General features: G+C 39.4%; 1 protein-coding gene across 1 annotated transcript in view; it reads left to right on the forward strand.

The window, feature by feature from the left end:
• The window catches only part of NCOA3 (nuclear receptor coactivator 3), an 81,608-nt gene that overhangs the window by 14,227 nt on the left and 51,200 nt on the right, over positions 1-16,181 (forward strand). Inside the window, exon 2 of the mRNA XM_064167573.1 lies at positions 4,292-4,333. The gene's annotated coding sequence lies outside the window, so the exon portion shown is untranslated. The remainder of the gene's footprint in view (positions 1-4,291; positions 4,334-16,181) is intronic.

Genomic DNA, 16,181 nt, shown 5'->3' on the forward strand with positions numbered 1-16,181 from the left:
TGTCACCACAGGATGATTGCACTGGCTTACAAACCTGTGCTAAGCTTCATGGTAGTGTTGTACATACATAAGCTAAATTCTTGCAGAATGCAACATCTTGTCTCCACTCAAGGTTAAAGGTAACTTCAAAGCTATCTAAGGCATATTCATGCGAACTTCAATTAAAAGAACCCATTGTCGAGCAGCTATTATCTGCTTAAGATGAGGAAAAAAAATCAGTATTTCACTTCACCTGCACTCAAGGGTTTTCCAGAAGTGACCAGGCTGCACTTGTGGCTCAGCCTTCCTCCACTGCCATGATATTTTACAGTATACTATTACTATTTAAGAACTATCCAAGAGTTCATGAGAGAGCCTGATCTTCACAGCTGTTAAAGACTTCTTGAGGATGCAGCTAGTTGAGACCTTTTCACTAAAGCAGGTGAGCTAATGAGCCTAGACAGTGTCAGTGTTTCATTCCAGATATATGCACTGGCCATAGCCAAAATGGACTCAAGTTTAGCTATACTAATTACCTCAGCCACTTCAGCAGCCTTTTTTTTCTTTGCAGTAGCAAGGCTCTTTAAACTTTTTAATGTAATGCTTTGAACAAAAGGTTGGATACTTTCCTAGAGTCACACTCACTCCCCTGAAAGTTTCTTCTGTTAGTGAGCCTTGTGATTTAGTAATGTCAATCCAGTCTAGACTTGTTTTTTTCTGGAATAATAAAAACCTTGCAAATCTTCCAGGCTTTTCTTCTTTCCCACAAAGTTAGCAAGGCACTTCACCACAGATTGATTCATTTAGAAAAGATTTTAATATACTGTTATTGCTTCGAAACAACAAAAAAACTCCACCCTGCCAACAAAAAAAACCCCAAACCAGCAAAAACCTGTGCATGAAACGGAATGTTTCTCTTCTAGAGTTTCGCTGGCTCCATAGTATCAACAGTGGAAAAAACAAGTAACTAACAGCACTGGGGAGACTTGAGCTGCTACATCAGTTAGAGTAAGGGTACAGCTAGGACTATTGCTTAGTCTAAAAGAAAAACAAAGCCCCACCCATAAACCCTACAAAAGAATAAGCTGAAAAAGTAGTTTGTTCTAACTTGCCTTGTATATTAGGGTAACATTTTTTTAGCATGTTCCTGGGAATTTACAAAACTCACCTCCAAGCTGGAGATGCCCCAAACTGCTCTGACTTCTCTGTATACTTGCTTAGGAAGTCCTCATGCATTTCAGTATTGTTTTACAGAAGTTGAGGTGGTATGGAGCACAATTAAGCAGTTGATGGAGTTCTCAATACAAGACCTGCCACCATCAGTTAGTTTATAGTGTCATGGCTGGAGGAATTTGCATTCATATTTGTTACATAAAACCATTTTGTAAATATGCTTTGCAGAACAGATTTAGCAGCTTTTAATATTAAAACTTCAACGCTTAGGAGAGGCTATACCAAGTGGACTTTGCCAAAATGGCTAGTTTTCCTGAAAAAATCTGCCACTGGTACTGTTTGGAAGCATGTCTGGAACAAGCCTAAAGTGTAAACTATTTGTCTGCATTTCTAATCAATTTAAGCTGCTATTTTAGCAGCTCTTTCCTCATTCTTAAGTCCGAGAAGAATTTCTTGACAAAGTCTGAGAATGTGGCATTATCTTGAATCTGCTTTACTCCATGCACTCGGTGCTTGCGGTCCTAGATTGTATCTCTGTCAAAAAGCTAGAGAAACAGAAGGACAAAAGCACAGATCAGGAGTCAGATAAAACAAAGAATACTTAAGTGCTTTAATTTAGATAAGCTGAAAATACAGCTTCTAGAATGAAGATATTTTGGTTGTCTTCCATTTGGGATAATTTGTTTATCTTGGTTTTGCTGCTATATACCCAGATGTGACTAAACTGTCTCCAGGCAAAAGTTTACCACAACATTTTTTTTCTATTGCTCTAGCTACAGAGATACTGCTGGCATCTTGGAAATGCGAAGTTCCATAGCAGTTACATATCACCACAACAGAGCAGAAGTTCCTGGCTCAAGCGTCTCAAAGAAAATAAGTTACTGCTTACATGCAGTAAAGTAACATGGGGATGGCCTTTAATTAGCTGTTTTGCTGGCAGTCATCAGAAAGATTTCAGTATCTGCCGTATGAATACAAATGTGTCATGGTTTCTGCTAGTGTTAACACTATCTCTAGGGAAAACAGGTAGTTTTAGTGGCACGAACTTCTTGAAAGAGCTCTGGCCTCCAAACAAAGCTATCTCTCATGTGATGCCGGTGCTTACATCCAGGAGTGCTCAAAAACATTTGTTATCTCTTAAAGACAAGCAGATGCTCATGCCTCTTCAGTATTTGTTAGCATCCTTGAAATGCAGAAGTGCTGGGCTTGTTTTCAAAGGCGTTGTCTTCTTTCGGTTCACTATTATGTAAACTCTGCTTTTTCATAGTAAGTCAGTCATGAGATTGGTAGGATTGGTTTGATCTTGTGAAATGCTTTAAAAGTACCTTCAGCAGGTTTTACAGCGGGGTCCAAAAGTTTGCTGTTGAGAAGGTATTAAGAAGTCGTTACATTAGTGTCAAGCTGTGTGGATGTGAAGGCTACATTTCTCTGAGCTGGAAGCAAAGGGGGAGTCCAAAATTCGTCTGATTTTTTTTTTTTTTCCCTAATGTGCAATGAAACTTAGACTTGCAAAGCAATGATTCTGGGAAAAAAGCATAGCAAGCAACTAATTAATGCTTTTAAACGGCTTTCTCTAAGCCTTGATTTGGTATCTGGTGACAATGAGAGATTGCAGTATTGGCTAGGGATTCACAACTTAAACTGAATTTTTTTGTTAAGCTGAAAATTTAGTTTTATAACATATGAATTTCTCTATCAAGCTAACTTCCTAGCTGCTTCTAATCCTTTCTCAAATATAAAGCTACTGCTAATGAGAAAGGACTTGACTAAAGTTAAAAATAGAACTTGTTGAACTTGACATGAACCTTAATATCTTTTCCAGCTTTTACAAGGATTGTATTGTGAATTGTGTATTGTTTAGTTGGTTTCTCACTGATTAAAAGTATTGAAATTAACTGTGTCGTGACACAAAGCTGCTGTCATTGCTTTGTTTACATTTTGAATATCTTATCTGAATGTTACTTTACAAATTTAATGCAAAGGTCAAGCTTGGAGACAGGATTTCTAAGTCTTACAAAGATTATTTCTTTTATGGTTTCTATAAAGGCAAAATGCATTGCTGAGGACTTAAGACAACTGAAATGTCTTTGTTGTCAAAGCATAAAACAAACACTTGTTTTCTTGGGCTTTGGATAAATCCTGTGTGGTAAATTAGATATTTCACTTTATGGAGTTTGTTATCACAGCCTTACAGAAATTCCTGGTGTTCTTTGTGCTGCTTTTTGCATAGATCTTAATTTCACTGATTGTAAATTGATTTCTTGACTTCATTGGGAGGAGATTCTGATAGAGGCTTGCTTACCTCTGATCTTTTTGTCTTCTAAAAATGTAGATTTGATGACTACAGGTACTAATTACAGTCACTGTCAGGTTGGCCATTGAATAAGAAATGGTGGTTTAGGAAACTTTTCTTTTTGGTGAGGGGCTGTATATATCCCTAGCACTTGAAGGAGGAGCGTCCTAAATCCAAGTGAAGTCTTAAGGGAGAAGCAGACCTGCTGTATCCAATAGATTTGTCGTTTTTTAAATCCAGTTCTCTTCCACTCAGTTGCAAACGAAACAAAAGTATTCTGTCAAAACAAGTGTTCAAAAGTGGAGCATTAGGAGTTATCAGTGAAGAAAAAGGCAAAAATTAGAACACTGCATCAGTCTCCAGTCCTGTTATGTTTTTCTCTTGAGTCAGTCACTCTAGTCAATGCTGTGTCAAGAAGTGTATAGTAGACTTGATCTTCCTCTGCTTTTGTTTGTTTTTTTTTTTTAAATTTCACGTGGGTTTTATTTTTTACTTGAGGGTACAAGGAGAATCTAAACAAAATAACCCTAAGTGTTGTGGAAAATCAACAGTTAGGAAGTGTTTTCTTCAGTCGTTTAATTTATTCTCCTCCTCCTTGTTATCAGATGACAGAATGAAAAATAAAAACCTGATGTTTTCACATAGTGCAGAGCTTAACTGCAGAATTGCCTGCCAAAGAATGTTTTAGCTGTAGTAATTTCCCTGCATTTCTTTTTAAACTTATGCAGAAGTGAAATCTAGCTGCTGGGAAACTCAGTCCTTTTGAACCAGGAAATTCCTGAGCTGTAGATTGTAAAGTCTGAGAGTATGCTGAAACACTGATATGCTTACCTTTTTTCTCTCTAGGCATTCCTGCTGGCTTCTGTTGGAGAGAGAACACTCTGCTAGGTAAGTCTTCTGCAAGACTTAATTGTCCAGGACTGCATTTATTTTGTGAAGTGATCCAGAGAAAACACCAATATTTGGGGATTAGGAAAAGGGAAGAAGTTTTAATTACCTCAGTAAAATAAAGGAATTTACTTATGTTCTATATTATTACTGTATATAGTTTGCTCTCTTGCATCTAGCTTAAGCTTGAGGAAATGCATGCTATGATCTAGCCTCAGTGTGTATGATAGTATCTAATGCTAATAGGCTTGAGGTGGGTACTTGTGCCTTTGAAAGATGTTGTGTGCATATCTGTCTCTTAGTTTCTGATTCTCTGGATCACACTAGAGTTTTCTTCTTTATCAAATAACCAGTGATGTGAATACTTTGCTCAGAAGAGTTTTATAGGTTGGGGTTTTTTAGGTGTAGTGGTGATGAAATGACATTTTCTTGCTAAAGCTGTTTTGGGTCCAAAGTGGATATGATGCAAACAGTGGCTTTTGTTTGGTTGGTTTTGTTGCTAACTTGTCTAGACATTACATTCAATGGGATTTTGGTCTCGAGAAAGGAAGTACCTCCTTCAGAATAATCTCATGTGATAAGATCAACCTCTTTGCTCTGCAGTTTAGCAGGTGCCCTGAAATAAAAGTCAAGCTTGGTTAAAATAAGGTAAGGTTGAAGTAAAAGGAGACAGTGGAACAAAAACCTTCAGAGAATGATCTGTTCAGAACACAGACAAAAACTGTTTCAGGTAGCTGTGCTCATTAAAATGATGCAGTTCCTAAGTGATGTGCAGACAGATGACATGTGGAGGTATATAATATGTGGTGGAGAGAAAAGATAAATAACTTTTGCTCTTGACTGCATGGAGGCACTTGTCAGAGGATATTGTCTGTCATAAATCTGCTTGCAGTGAAAAACCCAAAATCACAATATGTCATTAATTCTGTCTTGGAGAAAAAAGCATCAGGCTTAAGTTTTGTACTATCTTTTCTTGTGTTTTCTCTCCATGGCATGCTGTGTTTTTCCTGTTATTGTATGTACACTGTTATTTATAGGCTTCATCTGTAAGAATCTAACAAAATAAGCTTCCTATTGGTGAAAGCTCAAGTGTAGGTAAGGGTTTGTGTCTTTCTGAACTTTTAATGGACTGTTAGGTATGCTAAAAGTGCTTAGTGGGCTTTAAACAGGAAATAAACTCTGCCATGCCTATAGAAAACAATATAGTAAATTTTGGGTGCTGTCATAATTATTAGGAGAATAATAAAAGATTGGTGTACCTAAATGTAGTTTCTCCTGTAAGAGTTCTCTTAAGTATGGTGTGCTGTAGCAGACGGTCCATAAACTGGACAAGTGCAGTGTGGTGTTCACTGACAAGCAAACACATTAGTGTGTAGCTGATACACTCCAGTTATGACACAAATGCTTGACTGATGCTAATCAGTTACCATTCTTCATATACTTCATAAATGCTCCCAGTGTGCAGGTATGGCTAAATACTAACTTGAAAGTTTAGCAACAAGTTAAACTTTTGAATAAAACCATAGAATGACCTGGAAGTCTGGTGAAAGAGAACATGAGCTGTATGAACTGTGGTGGACGCATGTTGGGTGTCTTACTGGCAGATGAATGCTCAAACACTGGTTCCCCAACTCAGAGCTTTATTGAATGTAAGATACAGTTCAGTTGGTCTATTTGTATGGAAACTGAAGATGCAATGCTTGTAAGAAAAAGCAGTCATAAGAAAGAACAGTAGTTCTATCTTGGTATTTTCTCTATATCACTGTTTCCTAATGTTGGGAACTACACAACTATTTGGCCATTTATCTACAAATAAGGAAACAACTGGATCTGCAGAACATTACAAATGGTTTTGGCTCTTCTAGGGGAAGGATATGATCTCTTCTTTTTTTTGGCAGTCACTGACCTCTTGTACTAACTTCTAGAATGGCTGCACATCTTCCTAAAACTACTTACATGCTAGAGATGGTGGTGTTGTTTTAGAGAGATCTGCAGACAAATATCAGTATTTGAGAAGTGCCACTTGTATAAAAACCTTAAATGAACAAAGCTGATTTTGTGCTTGCTGCAGGAATCTGAGGAAGTTTAGAGAAAGACTTGTAGAAAACTATCTTTTAATGAAAGTTAAGTTGTGGGGTTTTGATACAACATCAGGAAAACTAGAATAAGGAGGGTTTTATGCAGTGGAAATTCTGAGCAAAGAATACAAAGTTTTGGACAAAAAAAAATGTTCAGAGGGCATTGAAAGCCTTACTCAAAATCACATTGCTTTGTCTCAGGTTGGGGGAAAAAGTCCACAATGGTAGGAACTCATGTTGTGGTCAGAAATATCTACTTTGTGTCCAGTAAAGATTTGGAGTATTAATGGAAGGGTGCAAAATGTAAGGGGCACATGAGATTAACAAAGCATATCTACTTAAATCAGTACCAAAAATTGTGGCCATACATCTTAAAATTAAGACAAAGTAGGATCATTTGTAAAGTACTCTCTTGGCTTAGTAGTCCATTGTTATAGTGGTTCCAGTCTATGACCATGTTTCTGATCACAACATTTTACTGACAGTAAGAGAAGTGGTGCTAGCATCAGTCGAAACACTGGATGAAACTAGAACTTGTTGGTCAAAGGTTTTCTCACTTAAAAATCCCTTATAATAGGGATTCCATAGGCTGTCTGGAACTGATTCCTGCATTAACCACCATTTGAAAACTGAAAATTAACATGTTGCAGGCAGTAAAGATTCTCTTTTGCTGTAGGGCTCTGAGGATATTCTGCAACTCTCCAGTCTGTAATACCTCCCTAGATGCTATTCTTTAGTATAGCATTGAACAAATACACTGACTTTTGTGTGTGTTTTTTTTCCTTCTCCATTTTAGCTTGTTTTTTAGATAGCTGACTCCTGAAATGTAAGCTTTTGAGTCTAACAGTGATGTGCAAAGCAGCATTACAGCTTTCAGACTTGTGCAGATGCTCTGTGGTATAACCACTGGTACACAGCAGGTGGGCAGAATTTGAAATATAACAAGATAAAACCTGACTACTGTGAAAAGACAAATTAACATAATTTGGGAGTGATTCTATTCTGCCTTTGTTTTGTAGTTTAGCTGAAGGTATTCTACTGAGGTCTTGTCACTATGAATATGAAACATAGTAGGATATATCAGAAAATGGTGGAAAGGGGATCTTAACTAATGAAATGCTCAGATTTATTGGTGTAGTGTAGCTAGACAATGTCACTTCAGATTCTGAGTGGTATGCATTTGTGCTGAACTAAATTAACCCCTCTTGCAGCCGTACTAAATGTACCTGTGTACACTCAAAAACTTAATCAAGTTTTAATTACAGCATTGAGCTAGGAACATTTACATATTTCAAGGTCAAACTGTGCTTCAGAAATGTCACCTTTGTTTTAAATAGCTGTACTTATTCCTTACAATGAAGTAAATTACACTTGTAATATGTATTGAAAACTTCAGCTATTTCTGATTTCCATCCTTTGGTAACTTACTTTGGTTTTAGTCTCTAATCTTGTACTCTCAAATTTGAGAGCTTAGATATGCCAAAACCTCAGAAAACTTAATTAGCAGGCCTTTTATTGTTATTAGATCAGAGGATAACAATCTAATTTTAAAATTAAAGGGGATGCATGTTTTTCAATAACTTACTAAAAAGGATTAATTTTTTTTGTCTGATGAAAAGAGATACCAAGCAGAATTCTCAAAAGCACTCTAACATACCAGGCATTTGACTCCTTGAAGCTGGTTTGTGTGAGCTTGTACATCTGTGATATGGAAACCCCCGATGGACAGCTGCTTTCACCTCTGCTCTTTCCTTATGGCACTCAAAAACAATTTTTCAGAATATGAATCTACTCTTTTCTTAATGGAAGTATTTTCAGAACTTTGATTAAAATCAGTTGTTCTACAGTGTATATTTACTCACATTAATTCTACAGTTTAGTTCTTGTGCAAATGCATGAATAAATGTCCATAAGTACATCATCTGCTGACTAACAAAATGTGCCTAAGGCAGGTCAATGTGATTTATGGACTGTATTTCTTTCCTGCTCGTGTGCCCTTCCTGGGGTGGGGGTAAACATTTTCAATATTGAAATCAGTGATTTAAATGCCAGTTTAAAGTCTGCTCTAAATGAATATTCTTAATTGAAAGTCGTGATCAGTCATAATCAAGACAGTATAGATCAGTGTTTGTTCTTCCTAGGAAACATCCCCAGCGGCCTAATTTGTCACTGAAATTCCCTACATGTCCATGTTGCGTAAAGTCCACATCAGGATACAGGTCCTCGACAGGCTTCAGTTCTCCACTTTGAGACCACTGTCACCGTGTAGTAAAACAAACATGCTTTGGAGATGACACAGCAGACATAAGTCTATAGTAGTCTTCTCTGAACTGGTGGGTAGCAGTCCCACATAGTCTCCCAGGCCATTTGCACAGCCATCCGTTTAATTACATGTGTGCAACAAGGCTTACAGGAAGAAGTTCCGGATTAGAGTTGATAAAATTGTTCTAAAGTTTTTGAATTCTCACAACCTTAGTATTCTCATGTAACTTCTTGTATGCCTTTAAAATGCTTATGGAAATAATAGTATAACTCACCATAGGGAAATTTCTGCTGTTTGCCAGCAAGGTTGTCATCTGGAACCCCAAAGAACAGTTCCAACACCACCTTGGTCCCTGGACTGTGTCTGTGTTCTGCATGGGCTAGCCACTAGAGTGGCATAGGCTTTAGCTCTGCTGGCTAAGACCAACTGCCTCTTTCAGTCTGGATCTTGAAACGGCTGCAGTGGAATGGGTGGCCTTTGCTAAGTCCTTAAGCCTACTGCTGCCTTGTGTTTTGTGGATGTCGTGTATGGGTGGGGCAGTACAACCTAGAAAAAATGTCCCTGTTCACCAGCTACTGTGCTGCCAGGCACTCTAACTGCTGCTTTGTAGCTGCCAGGGTTAAAAGCGAAGCTGCTCTTGATCTTTATAATACAGCGATAAAGCATGTTCTGTCCTGTCAGCGTGGAGGAGCTGTGCAGGGACAAAGCTTACTTGCAGAGACCCTCGAGTATTTTATCTCACCAAGTGGTTTAAAACAAACCTGAGCATGTTCCAAGTCTGAAGACACTCACAGACTGTATGCATCTTCAGGGTGATGTTTAGCTTGTTCAGACATTTGATCTGTTTCTCTCCTATAGCTTTAACTTCTCAGACTGAAATTAAAGTGTGTTCAGCTGAATTTTCCACTCTGTTTTTAAAGGTCTGAACCAATTTTATGCAAGTCTTCCACAAAAAGTACTTCTGAGGGGTGTGTGAGCGAGTCATTAAAGAATTAGAACAGGCTTCTGTGATGGAAAATGTTAGACATGCTTAACCGCAGATGTAGCTGTGCCTGCATAGGTAATGATATGCTTTACTGTAGCTTTCTATTTTGGGCAAAGATGCCTGCCCCAAACCCAGCAATGTTCTTTTCTTTTTAGTGCACCGGTTTGTCAAAATTAACTTTCATTCAGCAGATCCTCCTAATTTTAGCCTAGTACAAAAGTTCAGTTACAATGTTGAGTTTATTAAGGCAGTTTTAAAGATAAAGTGTATTAAAAGGAGTGTAAGTGTGTGTGTGCTGGGGCCCCTTTCCTACACTAACAGATGCCCTCGTGGAAATGTGTGTTGGTGTGTGGTTTTAAATGTTTCAGCAACCCTTTCCTCCCTTCCTCTCCCCTGTGGTACTCAAAAAATGTAGAATCTTTGTTTGTGTACTTAAAGAAAAAAAAAACCACACCACTCTTTTGTTTGGTATTGGTCGTCTTTTCGTGACCTGTAAGCTTTAACTGTCTGGGAATGGAAGAACCTAAATCTGTTTGTCCTTGTGAATAATGCAAATGTGGCATGTATGGGTTTTTTTGTTTTCTTTTCTTTTTTTTAAAGAAAAACTTTAAAAACATCTTTAAAACTACAGGTGCACAAAGCTAATTTTAACTGGTTTTGTAAACAATAGGTGTAGGCTTCAGAAACGGGGAAAAATGTGTGCTGTAACCTTCTGGAAAGAGCTTGCATGCTTTCCTGAGATGTTTTTCTTAAACGGCTTCAGAATAAGACACAGTGTAGGTTGGGTGGAGCCTTACAGTCTCAGTAGGGCTGAGCCATGCTGTTAATTCAAGGGCAGTCTCCTCTAAGCTTCATGAGCTGCATAACAAAACATACAGAGTTGAAATAAAGAAACAAAGTACATTTTCAAGGGAATTGCATAAAGTTCAGTAAAGGGTCCTTGGAATTATTAATTTCTTGCAGACGTGTTGGTGTATCATTGTGGGTGTTTTTTTTCTGCTTGAAAGTGTGATTATACAGACTGAGACTTTAATAGGTTACTTCTGTGATAATGTAGTAAATGCTTCTAAATATCACTCAAGTTTTGGAATGAGTGTATTTTTGTAGGCAGTGTTACATTGCTAGTGTTGTCTTCCCATCCCCCAGCTTTCGAGCTCAGAGGAGTCTAGTTTGCTTGCAGCTGCAGTGGTAGGCATCTTTCAGGAAGTGACCTTGGCTTGTATTAATCAAATTCAGAACACACAGAAAAGCTTCTTGGTAACATGCTGACTTGATGTAAAATTTTATAGCATCCATTTTCTTTTAAAACGAGGCCATCTTAAAAAGGGAATTTATTTATGATACCTCAATTTAAAAGAATTTCTCTAAAATGACATGGTATTAAGAGAAGGTAAAACAACAAAACCAAGCTGCTCTTTTTACTGAGAGGAAAATAGGCTTTTATATGTGTAATTAAGCCTTGCATTGCTGTTTGCAAAACTGTATTTTAGCCTAGGTAACTATGAAAATACAGCATTATTTGATAGCACTTTCATTGTCTTGCCATTTTTGAACTAGAGTAGAAAAGCTTCATAGTAGAGCTTGATCTCAATCATACGAGATTCTCAAGACATCCTTAAAGTGATGTATTTTAATCACTTCATCTTCTGTTAGCAGCTCTCAAGGCTTTACGTTTAACCTCATAGTAGCTGTATTGAGCTGCTATGCCTATTTGCATAGACTTAGAAAGGAATCTACCTGTGTTCAAGAAATCAGTTTGACCTTCCTCATCAGCTAGAAATTGTTTTTCCTCGGCTGCTCTTAAATTGAGTGGTTGACTATTCCTGAAACACATTTTAAAAGCTTTGCACGATTATCTTGCTTGTCCAAAACTATTTTGTGACTTGGGTTACAGGAAGATGATTGGCAGTATTTGCAGGTGCCATAGTTGTTTTTAAGAACTTGTCTTTTTCCCTTCTTGGGACCAGTACACAGGGTTCTGAGATCTGAATATCTTTCATGGTTACAAAGTGCTGTGGAAGCCTTCAAGGTAGTGAAGTGAAATAATTTAACCAATTTCATAACTGCATTTTTCTGTAAAATTAGTAGCAGCTGCTACCTGACTATTGTGCTTTCTTCCTATTTTGTCAGGTGCATTGTCTTTGAAATTAACCAAATAGTAAATTCTTCGAGTCTGGAAAATGGTTCTACTTTAACTGGCACCTTCACCATAAAGCTTTTCTGCAGTTTGATGTCATATGCAGTCATTTCATCTCTTCACAGCTGTATTCAGACTTTTGTCATTCTTCCCTATGGTGTATTGCAGAGATGAACATGCTAACGTGATTTTTCTCAAAGGTTCCCTGACTTAACTACTGCCCATTTTGGAATGGTTTAATTCCATGCCGTTTGCCTTGCAGATGCATGCAATGACTTGCCATTCTACTTGGTATCAAGTGAGAGTTGTTAATCATTCACTTCAAGATCTCTGTGTAACCCTACCCCTTTCTGCTCTGTCAAACATGCTCTTAGATTACTCTGCTACTGAATCCTCCTTATCCACATGCTTCATACACTTCTCTTCATACTGCTTCATATTTTATTGTCTCTTACTGCACCAAACAAGACTCTTCATATGAGGGTTTTAGCTCTCTTTAGCCTGCAAGACCAATGAAGGAGTGATAAATCTATTGCTCTCTGTGCTTAAATGTAGTTGACACTGACTTTCCAAGATCAAGTGGATGCCAAAACACACTCAGATTGATTGTGTCATGCAGTATTTGCTGTTGTCAGCATTTACCTTAATCTCCCAAAGAATAAAACTGGTCTCAGCACAAATTTTTGGATATCCCACCATGGATCACTGAGTCAGTAGTGAGATGAAACTACATTGCTAATGATATTTTTATTTTGGAAAACTTGTTTGTAATTCTCCCTATTAATTATTTAATTAATTTTTTTTTTTCAACCATAACTGATTAGGAGACTACAGAACCTGGAATCATTGATACAGAGCAGATGTATGCAGTGGAACAAGCAGTCTTGTCTATGTTCTGCCTCTAGTTCTGTAATCTTATGATGAGTAGAGACCATGATGCATCTTGCCAAAGCAAAGACAATTCATTACAAGTCTGTTGTGTCAGACCATTGTCTACTTCTGTGGCTATGTGTTTCTTGTTTCCCCGTGGAAGACTATGAAGAGCTGATGATTTTTGTGTACCCAAGCAGTAGCTTCAAAACCCATCCTTCTTGGGGTAGATGGAAAATGACTTGCTTTGAAGTCAGCATCTGGGAGCAGAGTAGTATTAATATTACTGTGGGATGTGAACAGTGGGCAGCAGCGCTCCTTGGGCTGCCACACCTTATGCCAGGGCAAGGCTGATTCCTTGTTTGACACGGAGCAAAGTAAATCACTGCAGCTCTGGCTGGGCAATTGGAATCCCTTCCGACAATTCTGTGCTGGCGTTCTCCCTCCCCTTTCACAAGGTCGGTCTTTCCTGTTTGCCAGCACAAGCTTGCTGCTGTCACTTAGGGCTCCACAGTTCAGTACTGCTTTGATACTGCTTAGTACCATTTCTACCCCTTCCATTACTGACTTCTCTATCAAGATGGGGCTAAGAAGAACCTACTTAGGCAGCCCTTAACTTTTGACTCACTGGCGCACTGCCTCTTCTTTCCATGCTAAGAGAAGCGTTCGGCTCCCGGCGGCTGCTGAGCGCGCTGCATGTCCATTGCTCGGAGAGAAGGCGAGAGGAGGACAGAACCGGACCTCTCCTCTCGGCGCTGCCCGGTGGTGCTGCGGCGGGCCCCGCCGGGCCGCAAGGAGTTAAGGGCCGCGCTGCCGCCCGCGGTTCTGTCTGGAGCCGCCGGGCGCTCATTGGCTGCGGAAAGGTGAAATTGAAACCACGGTAAACTTTTGACCCTGGAGCAGTTCTTGTGGAACGCCTTCCCCTTGCCAAGAGCAGAGGGCTTTTTTCCCCTTTTCCTGTATTTATTCTCTGTGATCGTGCCGTGCCGCATGCAGCCTCTGCAAGAGAGGGGGAGGACAGGCGCAAGCGAGTAGCCTGCGCGTCCAGCTAACGGTAACGCAGGAGCCTGTCTCAGATGCTCGTACCGGCTACCTTCTGAAAATCAGCTCAGTAAACACTTTTTTGTGCGTCGTTTAAAAAAAACCACAACAACTACCCAAGCAAACAAAAAAAACCACACACAACGAAACCAAAATCCCCAAAGAAACACACAAACCACCGCAAACAAACTAACACCGCCTCCAACGCCCCCAACACAACAACAAAACGACGAAAACAAACCAACCACCACCTAACAAACAAAAGCCCAAACAACCAACCCCACACCACCCCCAACCCAGTCACCGGCTAAGTGCCATGGCTGACTAGAAAGTGGGAAGGGAGAGTGAGTCACCGGGCAGGCTGGCTGCAGTGAGCTCGGATGCTTAGTAAACCTGGTCTGATTTTTCTCCTTACTGAAGCCCGAGGGAGAAATGTCTTATTAGCGCTTAGTTCATAAGTTCAATCACTATATATTTAACTTTTTTTCCTATTCTTGTGTCTTCCATAACACAAGAATATATTTGTTCAGCCTGGGAGATAGGTAGTGCCCCCTGAACTTCACTGCCAACTTGCAAAGCTTAAGAGGCCCTTGGCGCTGTTAGGATTTTTTAATTTGGGAAGAGTGACTCTAACAAGTTCTGGACCTAATTACAGTGTGTGCCACTTTGGTACACTACTGGGTTTGTCACACATACACACACACAAATCTGTGGTGAGGAAAATTCACCTTCTCTGTGTAGCTTTGCCAAACCAGACAAATTAAAGCAGCATTACGTTTTCAATGAAGTATGAATACGAGATTTAGTTAATCCGCATTTCTTTCCCCTTAAACATGTCTGTCTTTTCACTGACAAAAGAATAGCTGACTTAGTTACTTTATTGCATCAGCTGCCATTTCCCCCCTCCCCCATTCCCAGTCACAGGTATCGGCCTGCTCTTCTTGCTGGAACATTAAGCTTACTGAATGTTAAGTGCCACTTAATCAAGGAGTCACTCAGCACTTTAGAGATAACATTCAAAACTCTTCCTTCACCAAAGAAACTTGATTCCTGACTACTTCGGGCTGATGTTTTCCCCTCTCTAGCGGCTTGTTCTTGCAATCTGTTTCATCAGATTTGTGCAGTATGTTCCTTTTCCTAATGAGAGATTAGGATAGGGAGGAACCTCGACGGCTCTGCTGTGGATTTTTCCAAGTTGGGTTCAAGAAGCAGTTCAGTGGTTAAGAAGCGTTCAGTTCACGGCAGTGTTAGCGCAGTAGGACAAGACTGTGAAGGTTCGGTGCGGGCTGTTCTCGGAGCCCTGCTGTTCTTGCTGCAGTTTTATCTGGGAATTGAGGGAGTCTCCTGAAGCACTGCCAGCAGCATCAAGGGAACAATGAATGTAATATGATTAATAGCAGATCCCCTGCCCCCTCTTGTGTGCAATTCTCCTTGCAACTGCCAAAGAAACATGCGCTTGTAATGATAGTTGGTGGCCTCCCTGTTTGTTCCAGCTAGTGTTCCCAAGCAGCAGCTATTAGAGAGTTTATTTTCCCCCACTCCCTGTGATTCTTTGTTCTGTCCTCCCTGTGCTTGTGTGCGTCCTGTCTGCTTCTCATTGTCCGTTTCCTGGCGGTTCGTCTGCCTTCACAGTGGAGCTGCAGTGAAGCTGCAAATCATATTGCCTATCATAGTGAAATGGAATAAACGTTCTTCTGAAGGAAAGGAGAGTGAGTTCACTTATGAACTTCGAAGCATCATTTAAATGTCTCTGAAAGGCTCCTCTTGAACAGCTGCTTGATTGTATTGTGGTAACATTGGGTGCACGTCCTTCTTGCTGTATGTGCCAGCAATAGGGTGAGAAACTGGCAAAAAAATGAATGCTGTCTCTCAAGCTTCACCAGATTTGTAAATCCTGTAACTTCAAATTATTCTGCTTGGGGCAGGGGTACAGGGGTGTTACTGAAGACTAACTGGTAATGACAGAATCACTAGTGAAACTTTTACTTCTAATGAAAATGGCCTTATCAGGGAGTATCAAGGATGCTTTTGTAACCAAAAAGCATTGAAAGAGCAGCCACAAACTGAAAATAAGCTATAGAGTTCCATACTGTTTTGTTTGTGTGTAGAGTAAATTTTGAGGTTGTCTACATCTCCCTCTTTTTCTCAGAGGGGAATGACCAACTGCTTTGGAGTTGCCCTTTATGAAATTTCCGCCCCACCAAAATTTCCAAATGGTGAATGAAAAATATAAAAAGGTGTTTTCATCTTCTATTTCTGTTATATGGAGTAACCAGTTTCTGTTGTCAAGTTTTACTGAAAGTTGGCAAGATGATTCAGAGGAAATTCTAGAGCACAACCTCTAAGTTTGGACAATTATTTTATATTCTAAAGCTCATTAGTACTTGATTCATGCTTCACATTTCTGCTGGCTTATGTCCACTTAACCTCCTCTCTCAGAGAGTTATGGGATGAGCTGGACTCTAGTGTCTATT

This window comes from Pogoniulus pusillus, chromosome 29 (genome assembly GCF_015220805.1).
Source record: "Pogoniulus pusillus isolate bPogPus1 chromosome 29, bPogPus1.pri, whole genome shotgun sequence".
In the NCBI taxonomy this organism is placed as follows: Eukaryota; Metazoa; Chordata; class Aves; order Piciformes; family Lybiidae; genus Pogoniulus; species Pogoniulus pusillus.